The sequence below is a fragment of the Asparagus officinalis genome, chromosome 5 (genome assembly GCF_001876935.1).
Source record: "Asparagus officinalis chromosome 5, Aspof.V1, whole genome shotgun sequence".
In the NCBI taxonomy this organism is placed as follows: domain Eukaryota; kingdom Viridiplantae; phylum Streptophyta; class Magnoliopsida; order Asparagales; family Asparagaceae; genus Asparagus; species Asparagus officinalis.
Genome location: NC_033798.1, coordinates 89682649 through 89695339, shown reverse-complemented (window position 1 = coordinate 89695339; position 12691 = coordinate 89682649).

The window sequence follows — 12691 nt, the reverse complement described above, 5'->3', positions numbered from 1 at the left end:
CCCAAAGGATAATTTTCCTCTTCCCATCACGAATGTCATTATTGACAACACGTGCAGATTCGAGAGAATATCCTTTATGGATGGATTTTTAAGTTACAATCAAATCAAGATGTACCCGGACGATGAAAAGCATACTGTATTCAGAACACCTCTTGGCATCTTCTGTTATATAGTTATGCCCTTCGGCTTGAATAATGCGGATGCTACATACCAACGAGCAATGACTAAAATCTTCCAGGAACATCTCCAGAAGACCGTCGAATGTTATGTTGATGATTTGGTCATTAAGAGTCGTAATAAAGACGACCACATTAAAGACCTAAGGACGATGTTTGATCTCATACGGAGTCACCAATTGAAGATGAACCCTACTAAATCCTTTATGGGAATGCCTACAGGTAAATTTCTTGGATTTGTCGTCACTACAAAGGATATCCATATTGATCCTGATAAAGTAAAGGTGATACACGAACTGCAACCCCCAAAGAACTTCAAAGAACTTAGGGGATTGCAATCACGATTGACCTATATTCGTCTGTTCATCTCAAACCTCTCCGGAAAATGTCAACCATTCTCTAAGCTCATAAAGAAGGGTGTATCATTTACTTAAGATGATGTCTGTCAGAAAGCATTTGAAGACATCAAAGCATATCTGACGAATCCTCCTGTCCTCGTTGTACCGAAATTAGGTAAACAGTTTTGTATTTACGTCAAAGTGACAAACCACTCATTAAGTGTTTTACTTGCACAAGATGACGATAACGGTCAAGAACAGGCAGTATACTATCTGAGTCGTACTTTGGTAGGTACTGAATCTTGATATCCGATGATCGAGAAGGAGTGCCTCGCTTTGCTATTCATAATCCAGAAAATGCGACACTACTTGATTGGACAAACGATCTACGTCATTTCTAATGTTAACCCAGTCCGGGTGTTCATGACACAACCGACTTCATTGAATTGATGGTTAGCAAGATGGTCCATACCTATATCCTAATATGATCTACACTTTATGCAACAGAAGTCGGTGAAAGGGAAAGCAATCTGCAATCTTCTAGCGGCTAACCCTAAGAAGGATACGGCTAAATTGTATGAAGATTTGCTGGATGAAACCCACAAAGTCAATACTACTTCGGATCAACAAATATGATAACTTTACTTCGATGGTGCTTCCTGAGCAACCAACATGGCAAGCACTACCAGATGTTCAAAAATATCTTCAAGAGTCGGAGTCATCCTAATTTCCCCAGAGAAACACATATTGCCTCGAACCGTTTCACTTATTGTGCTATGCTCTAATAATGTAGCCGAATATAATGCACTGCTTATTGAACTCAGTTTAGCTAAAGAGCTGGGGGTCGAATATCTCAAAACTTTAGGTGATTCTTAACTGATAGTTAATCAAGTTCGAGTATAAAGTCAGAAACTAAGACCCGATATCGTACCACCAGGTGACCATCGAAATGACAGACTCATTTGAAGAATTCTTTATCGAGTATATCTCATGTCTCCAGAACGCATATGCAGATGCACTAACAGCAATAGCGGTATCTTTAGCATAGCCTCCCGAGACAGAACAACCGGTTACGGTGAGAACTCACCAACTTTTTATACCAAATTACGCTTTAGACATTAAAGAAGTGCACTCAACCATAATCGAACTCGAGCCTCGAGATGGGCGATTCCCCATTATTGATTATGTCTTGAATGATATTTTACTAGAAGATATAAAAGAAAGGGACTCAGTTCAACGAAGAGCACCGAGATTCTATTATAACACAGCGACTCTAATGCTGTATCATCGTGCATATGATGGTCTGCTACTCCGGTGTCTTTCAACCAAAGAGGCGGAAAAGGCACTCAAAGAAGCGCACGATGGAACATGTGGCACACACCAACCCGGTCCCAAACTCTGTGATCGACTCAGAAGAATGGGGTATTACTGGCCAACCATGGTCAAGGACATAATTGACTATGCCTGACAGTGTCACACGTGTCAAATATATGCAAATTATATGCACCAACTTTCGGAGCATTTGCACACTTCGGCTACATTATGGCCATTCAAGACATGGAGAATGGACGTCGTTGGTCCTATTTTTCATCTATCTGCCAAATGTGACCATTTCATTTTAGCAATTACCGACTACTTCTCCAAGTAGGCTGAAGAAATTCTACTTAAAGAAGTAAAGAAATGTGATGTCGTTAAATTCATCAAATACCATATTATATATCGGTACGGTGTTTCGAGACAAATTGTACATGACAATGACTCTCAGTTTGTTAGTAACACATTCATTAAATTGTGCGAAAAATTTAGAATTTAAGATGTTTCGTCGATGGTATATAATCCCACCACGAATGGATTGGCTGAAGCCTTCAACAAGACCATCATAAAGATTTTGTCAAAGCTTGTGTGAACCAATAAGCGAGACTAGGATGACAAACTTGGTGAAGCTCTTTGGGCCTATCGCACCACCGTCCGCACGCCTACCGGAGCAACTTCGTATTCCCTAGAATACGGGTGTGAAGTCGTCCTCCCATTAGAAATACAAATTCCTTCCCTCCATATCACCCTCGTAACGGGTATGACAATGGAAAAATAATATCAGAAACGTCTCAAAGAACTTGAGATGTTAGATGAAAAGCACTTAGAAGCTCAACAACAAATTGAGTTCTATCAAGCTAGAATTTCTAGGGCCTTTGACAAGAAAGTCTGACAACGAAGCTTCAAGGAAGAAGACTTAGTTCTTGTCGTCCGGCAACCAATGATACTCAATTCCAAAAAGAAAGACAAATTTTAACCCAAACGGGAAGGGCTGATTGTAATAGAGACAGTCTATTCAAACGGTGCATATTGTCTGATCACCCAAGATGGTGACAAACTTATGATGCGAATAAATGTAAAGTTCCTAAAGAAGTACTACCCCTAGTAAGTTCAAGATAACCTATTTAAATGGGAAGTTCCTAGAAATTACTGTACAAGGTAATTTTAAGGATAACCCAAAATTGGTTGATTATTCCAGATAGAAGCTAATCATCTAAATAATTTATTCTTAATTATTATAAAAATGATTAAGAACCTCCCACTGTGGCTAGTTTACCATTCCTAAGATGATTAAAATCCTCCCACTGTGGTTTTCCAAGCACTTTCTCGTCGAGATGAGATTCAATGACTCCATCTGGTTAATCTTTCCTCATGAAAATCCCATGGTTTAGTTGTGGAATACTTGATGATTTGTAGTTCTCTACCATAAAAGCCCTCACTGATCTAATCAATTGACGGTGGGTCCACAACAATTCTTCATGGTTAAAATCCTTCAAACTCCCACTGTGTCTAGCCTTTAACATTCACTTGGTTGAAGTCCTGACACGACACTCAAAATTTTAATATACTGATCCATGACGACTATCAATCCCCCTTCACGTTAAGATCTTGCTACTTGACACCGAAAACCCCCACTAAGTGATTTGTACAAGTCAATACTTTTACTGTCATTTGTACCTCCACTCCCACTGTTTCTTGGTCAAACCTTCCTATAGTTAGGAACAAAGTTAAAATCCCCTCTTGATTCCTTCTATGAACGAGCTTTCTATTTTTAGAATTAGAATTTTCTTTTGATAAACAAAAGACTTCCACCCAAACCGAGTGATCAAACTTTTAAACAGTTAGGGTCGTCTCAAACCCCCATTTAGTCAAACATTTGAACAGTTAGGACCAACGCCAAAATAACCTCTCGATTCCTTCAATAAACGAGAGATCCACTTTTAAAATCAAGATTCTTTTTCGATAAATGAAAGGTCACCACCTAATTTGAACAATCAAACCGATAAAAGGTAGAATTGTCTCAACTCTCACTTGGTCAAACTTTTCCATGGTTAATACCAAAACCGAAATTCCCTTTTGATAAACGAAAGGCTTCCTTCCATTCTTCTTCTCTTAAGCTTTTCTACAGTTTGGAATGAAGTTAGAATTTCATCTCGATAAATTAGAAACTTCATCTTCAGGCTGGATAATCAATACTATAAAGTTAGAGTTACCCGGATCTGCTCGATTCTCGGAGTGGAGATCCCACTCTTAGTTTTTCCTTTCAGGATTCTCAAAATGGAGATCCCACTTTGAGTTTCTCTTGTAGCAGGAGATAGAATATAAAATTATTCCTCTCCAGCATCGGATTCGTCTTTACCCTAAGAGAAGACAAGCAAGAGATATAATATAAAATTCTTCTTCTCTGGTATCGGGTTTGTCTTTGCCCCAAGAGAAGGCAAGCATAAGATAGAATATAAAATTCTCCCTCACTGGCATCAGATTTGTCTTTACCCTAAGAAAAGACACAATTTTTCCAACACCGAAATCCATGATTTTTATGCATGGGGGATATTGTCTTGATCCCTTATTAGAGATAAGCTTGCGTCTAATACATGTTACCGGGAGGTACGTTCTCGTAAAAAATGACAAAATCTATGTATTCAATATTGTAGCCAATGATTATTATTAAGTTAATAATCTCTGAATCCATGACTTTTATGCATGGGGGACGTTATCTCGATCCCTCATTAGAGATAAGCCTACATCTGATATATGTAACCTACATATTCAATATTGTAGCATAAAGTCTAAAAGATTTTATTCTTTTAGCATAACGTGACATGTAAAACGGATTTAGACAATCTACATGCTAGCCCAACTCAAACGGTAATCAATAAATGCACATCAAATTCATTGATGGTTGAGTGTTTGCTAAAAATTCTATGAATATTGTGATTATTTATTCCAAACGGAATGAGAAATCATAATAGTAGAAGTACACTAAAAAGAAAACTTTATTAATGAAGTCAAAAGAGATACAAAAGTGGTTCTATCAATCTAAAGACAATTTACGGCTACAAATATGTTGTTCTAGTCTAGAGAGCTCCCCTGCATAGACTTGTTCAAGCTCGGCCTTTAGATCAGCCCTGACAGAATTCCCGGTGGCATTCAGTGCCTTCACATCTTCATCTTTTAGCTTGGCTAGCTTTTCTTTTTCAGGCTCTAAATTCTCAAGCATTTGCCTTCGACTGTGTTCTACATCGGCCAATTCACTTTCAAGGATGACATGAGAATCCTTAGCATATTTCAAGGCCTTTTCAAGATTGGCTATTTCCTCACGACTCAAAGTTAAAGAATTGATAAATTTAGCCTGGGTCTTTTCCTTCCTTAAGAGAACTGCTGTCATTTGCGTGACACGACCCTCTTGTTTTCGGAGCTCAGTCTCGACAAATACTCGGGTGTCATTCTATTTCTTCAGCCTTGATTCCATTTGAGCACCTATATATAAGGAAGCACCAGTAGCCTTGAGGTTCCTTAATTTTTTGAGCTCTTGTTCTAAATAAGCCAAGTCTGGAGCAATGGAATAGGCTACGTCTGGATATCCTTCTTCCTTAATTCCTGTCACCTGACGATCAAGGGATCGTCTGAATTAGTCGAAGGATAACCCCTGATGAAGGATTTTGTCAATCATCGCGCTCAGAAAAGAAGTAAAATTGTGAATTTCCAGGTAGATTAAAGCCCTGTCTGGATCATTATTCCACATCAATGCCTTGATAGAATAATAAAGGGATGGCATATCTGCAAGAAAAAGACAACAAATAAGCAATCTGAAAGTTGTTGGAACCAGATTCAATACCTAGGATTCTAAGATAATGACAAGAGGGAAACATACTGATGCTAGCTGAAGACCCCTTAATTTGATGTTTGCTAACTCAACCTCACTAATCGCTGGAGTTGATTCAGATATAACAGTCATAGATGTACCAGCCTCATATGTTAGTCTTATGACTGGAACAACGGGACTGTAATCAATCCTGGTTGTAACCTCCGAGAGCATGGGATTTGAAAGAACGGTAGTCTCGGGTTCAAAAGTGGATGGTTGAATTTTAAGTATTGCTCGCTATAAGACCCTTGAAGTTGTAGCCGTATCAGTTCCAGTGGTTGGTCATATAATCAAAACTCACTGGTGGTTAATTAAGAAACAATAGATAAAAAAATGGTGATGTATGATAAGATTCGTACTTGCAGATGAACCAGCTTTAGCAATTGGTCCAACAGCCTCACTAGGAGATTTGCCCCGATAATAAGTCGGAGATTAGCTGATGGTCATCTTCAGAAAGATTCATATCGAGGGTGTGTTCATCAAAATACCCGACCTCGGCTTCATGATTGACTTTCTCTTCAGTTAGGTCATTTATCCCTTATTTAAATGAGTGAAGGGGATTGTGTCACATCACTACCAAGCATAAAATTTATGCTTGGTACAAAATTTGTGCTTGGAAGCCAACCCTACCTTCAGTCGTTGCGATAGGTTCTGTAGCTCTAGCATTGGTGTTCACTCCTTTTAATTTATTTAAAAGAAGATGAAGGGCAGAAACCATTAGAGGAGGTACGCACTTCGATTCACTCATCTCCCGCAATTGCCCTCTGAATGGGAAAATACTAATACCTACGTTGGAAGTCGTTAGAGTGACCGTGGTAAGAGGCTCGAGTTGAACTCTGATCTCTTCAGTAGGCCCAACGCCGACAGGCTCATCAGCTATGGCCTTATGCATTTGTTGAATGAAACTCGACTCCTCAGTATGCATAAGTCCAAGGGAAGAGGATTCATATGGAATTTCGCCTTCTTCACGGTCCCCTATGAAAACAGATTGCAGAATGAGTTCAACGAATCTGAAAACGATGCAGTGGAAGAAAGATGAAGATAAAATATTACCTCTTTCCTCAACAGGAATATTGTGGGTCGGCACCTCTTCCATTACTGGTAAAGGGTCACGTCGTTGATACACAACCATCTTAGTCCTTTTTGGCAGACAAATTTCGCCCAAAATATCGGATCTCTCATGGTGATATTTTTTGTGTAATTCGGCTTTTGGAGAAACTTGAGCTTGAGCTTGAGCCTGAGTTGAAGGTCGAGATCTCTTTCTATGAGTAAGGAGCATTGTATCTTCTTCCTCTTCATCTCCACTAAGGACTTCCACCGTCATCCGATTGGGAGATGTCAGAACAACCCTCTCCCTCCTTCCTTTTGGAGCTTCTGGTGATTGAGGTAGTCATCCGATTGGGAGATGTCAGAACAACCCTCTCCCTCCTTCCTTTTGGAGCTTCTGGTGATTGAGGTAGGTCAGCATGATGAGTCCTATGAGCATACCCTCTCCCTCCTTCCTTTTGGAGCTTCTGGTGATTGAGGTAGGTCAGCATGATGAGTCCTATGAGCATGTGTGAACTCGTATGTTCCTTTGTAAAGAAAGAAGATGGAAGATCCGATGCACCTTCCTCACCACCACTTCCAAATTCAGTACCTTTAGCCCCACCTTCTTCTTCGGATATACAAGCTACATCATCAAAGGATTCCTCATTGCTTTCATCAGAATCAACGACTTGTTTTCTTTTGCTATAGGATCCAATAGGTTCTTTTACTTTCCCAGAATGAATAGCATCTCGAACTATTTCAGTGGCAAGTCTGGATGTTGTTGTCGTCTCTAGTTCTGAGATTTTCTTTTTTTGTGGGCATGTTGGTAGCGATGAGCCATCAACAATATAGGAATGTCATCTGTAGATGAGGTTCGGTGGTTGGAAGGCTAAATTGGGCATGTGTGCAACTGTTTATACTCCAAAACCAAGCTCGTGCACCATTGATAAGACCACCACAAGTCTTCAATCTTCTGTTTAGATTCTCAACGTACAGTTGGTCATATCCAACCTGACGAGCGAATCTACAGGGAAGGTAGGGCTCGATTTTGCAAACATCCTTCACTCAGAAGATGAGATAGCCGGGGTGGATGTTCATCAACCAACGAAAACAACCTACATCCAAGACGGTTCTACTTTTCTTTGGCTCTTTATCATCTATGAGCATATCATTATAACTTCTGGAAAATTGAGGGAAACATTTGAAAAATTCTCAACACTTGTGAACCCTGAATTATCGTGAGACCTCATGCCACTGCCTAGCTATCCATTTACATTCCTCTAAGATCTACAATAGAGGGAGACCTGGATCAGCAGTATTGGGTGCTGTCATCAAATCTGACTGGTGGAGGACCAGCCACGTCGTCAAGTAAGTATAAGGTAATTCTATCTTGGTTGTTGGGATCTCACTTGAAGGTTTCTTCCCCTCCTGTGTGAAAGTGGTAGCCAGATGGTGAAGTCCACTATGAATATCGGTGATCATAGTCAGGAGTAAGGAAAGTATGCGCCTGATTTCCAGTTGAACAGTAAGGTACAGGACTTCGATAGGTAATGCGTCAAAAGGCTGGTGAGAGACTACATATTTCTTTAGCCAAATGGCTAAGTACCTCGCCAGAAGAGTTGTTGGCGTGATCTTCTTTTGAGCTTGCCACAAAAAGGAATGGAACTTCGCACCCTTCGTGAATTTTCCTTCAACCGAACGCGTCGTATATGATTGACGTTGGTCTTCAGCAGCATCATGTTAATCTCTGATGGGGTCAAATAAGACAATTCACAGACTTCATTGCCAGAATGATCCTCAAGATATTTGAAGAGGTAATCTGCAAATTGTTTCAAGCTGACTTGTGGAAATTTCTTCTTTTCCTTAATGTCTGCAATAGCCATGGTCGTTTGATAATGGCAAGTCAGCTCTGAAAAAATGTCATGCGCGACAAAGATCGTCTCCTTCATCCGATTCAACTGATCAGTAGTCAAAAAATACTCTTGGTAAGGTATATCCCCTATTGGTAACCCGAATACTTTTATCATCTCGTGGAGAGGAAGACCTAACTCTCCATTCTTGGTCACAAAAGTATTGGTTTCCGGATTGTATATCTCAAACAGAGCAAAAAAATGATCTACACTAATTGGGAGAGCATATATACTAGCTCGTATAGGAACATACAATCCTTTATCAGCTAACTCATTGCCCCAACAACTAAGTATGTAGCATGTTAGTCTTGTCCACTATCTGTCAGCAGAAGAATGGATCCAGCCATAGCACTGATGCTTCTAAACCGGTAGCTCTCTTCCTAATCGAGCTAAGCGGTTCTTCGTAGTATTCGCCTTCACCATCAATTCATTCTGCGGCAAGCTGTCATGACCTAGTATTCCAGGATGAAGCCCTCAGATAGAATTCCTATCACTTGAACCAGGAATCTTGGCATCCCTACCAATGAATCCGCAATGAATGCGTTCATGATCTTCCGTCAGCAGCCAAGATATTTCTTGGGTCACCGCTAAATTTCTAAGCTGTATGAGGGAATAGTGCCGAGGAATAGGAGGTAAGAACTAAAATACTCCATTATGCTCGTTCAACCATTGCTCCGAGCCGCATGAGAGTCTTGCAGGATCCTCGACAGAGTCGCCAAATAGATAATGGGACTTCCTAAAATGTTCAGTCGAATCCTAATACTTGGTCAAGGGTATGTCAGTAATCAACTGATGCAGAATATGACGATCCCCTTGCTGCATGAGATTAGGGACATCCTCCAGGCAATCAGTGTTAAATTAAGGAGCCTCTCTAGTAGGAGGACTCCCGTCAAAAGAAGCATAGGCAATGCCTCTTCGACTGGTCACTTCTCTATCAGAGAAGGCCATGGATGGAAAATTGACTAAAAAAAGGAAAATAAATCCGTTGGAATGCAGTTGAAAAGAATATTTCTAAAGTTAAAACAAGGGGCAAAACTCATCTCATAAACTCACACAATAGAGTTACCACCTTGTGATCGGCAAGATGATTTAAGTTGCACTACGCACGAAAGACAATGTACGTCATCATGTATGAATATTACAACGACATACCCTGCCTAACAAAGTGTGAGACAACATGAAATCACCCCTTTTACCTTGAGATGTGTCTTGACCAAGTAAACAAAATCTTTTTAGCATCGATCCCCATGAAGAAGGATACCGTCTCTTCCCGAGTGCCTCGCAAAGAAGAGCAAACGAGGATCTACATGCAAAATTCACAAAATTCTAACTTTTGAATTGACAAAAGTTTAGAAAAATCACCTCCATATGAAGCAACAACGGGATTCCCTCTCTCAGCCGCCTGAGAGGTCGATCTACCATGGAGAACACAAGATCTCTTTCACTACATGGTAAAAATATGGTTTTTGGTCAAAATCCTAAAAAAAAGTTGCAGTTTTGAAGTTAAAATCAACAAAATCATGAGAAATATCCAAGAAGTGACCCAAAGGCTCGGTTTCCATCAAGGATCAAGAAAAATGTAAAGATATGGGAGAAGGAGATCAAACCTTGAGAGAAAGTGAAGAAACCCTAAGTTCTTCGAGCAAGATCCGACGAAATACGAAGATAAAGGAAGAGGGAAGGACTTGAGAACTCTTTTGAGAAGACCTGAGAAAGTTTTGAACTTAGAGAAGATGGCCAAACATGGAGAAAAAACTTCAAGCATCAGGTTTTATACAAACACAATGAACCCAATGTCAATTCGCTTGCAAGACAGGTGTCGCTGTCTCGCGCTTCTGAGACATCAATGATGTCTCACGCTTCCGAGACAGTCGACGTTGTCTCGCACTTCTGAGATAGTGTCCACTATCTCACAAATGGGCTTAATTTGACATGCTACTGATTATGTTCGTGTAGCATTATCGTTTGATTTTTAGTATAATTTGACACTTCGATGAGTATACGAGTATAAACTGCATCTCCTTGAACCTCCACCGGGTACACGAGGTTAAAATGATTCCCAAAAATTCCAAGGAGTACATGAGTATAAAATGATTCTCCCTGCTCCAATGCCTTAAGAGCTTAAACTGTGTGGACTCTAGTTAACGTACGAGTATAAACTATGTTTTCATCATAACAGGAACCGACGCCGGTAAACGTATTGATAATTTTGCCGAAATAAGGTGCAGATCAATCCCATGTCAAAGGATAGTCCTTGGAAGCTTAATCATAATTCAAATATGAACTCCTGACAAAGATGATCAGTTCAATGTTGATTCAACGACAAGAGCTAATTCAACAGTCAACACATTAGCTTCGATTGAAGATTTCAACAACGGTCAGGCGATAAACGCATCACCGAAAGAATTTTAGCTATTCGATAAAATAGTAAATAGACTAAAAGATAAAGAAGTTAGCAAATTGAAGCTCAGGCATATCATATCCAAAGTATTCCAGCATCCTCTATGAAAGAATGAGGCTGAAACAATTTGGAAGGGGTATCTGTAGGCGTCAAAAATTGCCTATAGGTTATCACATATAACTTAAGTTGAAAGGAAGGTGATAAACATCATCATCTGAGTTACAGAGAACCATCCAAGGCCAAAGAACAACTAAGAAGCCAAATCAACAATGGGAATAACAATCTGACAGCTCCTACAAATCAAGTAAAAGATGACATCTCAATGAACCGAGATGAGACGATGGTCCAAAGTTGAGATAAGATCAATGTCGACTCGAGAGATGGTTCGAGATGAGACTGAGATGAGATGACAGTTTGAAGTCGAGATAAGATCAATGTCGACTAGATAAGAAGAGATCAATAAGCTGAGACGAGATGACAGTCCGAAGTCGAGACAAGATCAATGTCGACTCAATAGACGGTCTGAGATGAGACTAAGACAAGACGACAATTTGAAGTCAAGACGAGATCAATGTCGACTCGAGAGGCGATCTAAGTCAAGACCGAGATGAGATGATAGTTTGAAGTCAAGACGAGATCAATGTCGACTCGAGAGGTAGTTTGAGTCGAGACCGAGACGAGATGACAGTTCGAAGTCGAGACCGAGATGAGATGACAGTTCGAAGTCGAGACGAGATCAACGTCGACCAGATGAGACGATAATTCCTATGTCGACTCGAATGGCGAACTGAGATAACACCTCATGTGTTGACTTGAAAGCTAATAAAAGTCGACATCTCGAAGTTTGAGATGAGACCTGAGACGAGACCCCCTCCATGTCGACTCGGAAGATGGCGATAGTCGACTTGAATCCCGAGACGAGGTCCCCTTCGAGTCGAATCAAAAGGCGGTGTCAGTCGACACGCCTTGAGTCAACTCGAAAGCTTCCTATCTCGTCAGACGACTCCTAATATTATAAGGAACTAAAGGGAAGATTCAACGATCTTAGTGATGCTTTGAAAAAATTCAATGAATCTCTTCAACTCAAAGGTCAACTAAGGAATGCCCAAGAAGCACGTCACACAAGTTTCGAGGCACAAAACATGTTTCAGAAGCCTTGAGACAATTCATAGTTTTCGAGATAGTGGTAACTATCTTGGAAACTAGAGTAGTCTTAGCGACGGTTTTCTCGAGTTTTATGCAATCCATGTGGCTTCATAACTGCTGGAAATCATCCAAAATATGGGGGAGTCATTACAAGTGAAAATCATACCCATAATAGCAGGAATAATGGCAATTAAACATGGTGGGAGCGGTTATAAAACTGCTAGAAGCAAGCCATGCTTCCGAGATAGTTGCGACTATCTATGAAATAGGAGTCCTTCAACACGATTCTTTTTCGACTTCAACCTTCAGTTATAGTCTCTAGGAGTTATAAATAACCCCCTACCACCTATATGCACGAGGACCAAGGGGGTCAAAGAATACCAGAGCAAGGAGAAGCATAAACTTGAGGATTTTGAGAATTCTAAGCAAGAGGGAAGGAGAGTTTTCATCACGTGCAAACCTTTTTAGAGTTCTTGTGATTCCTTGAGATCTAAGCATTGACTGGATCTTAG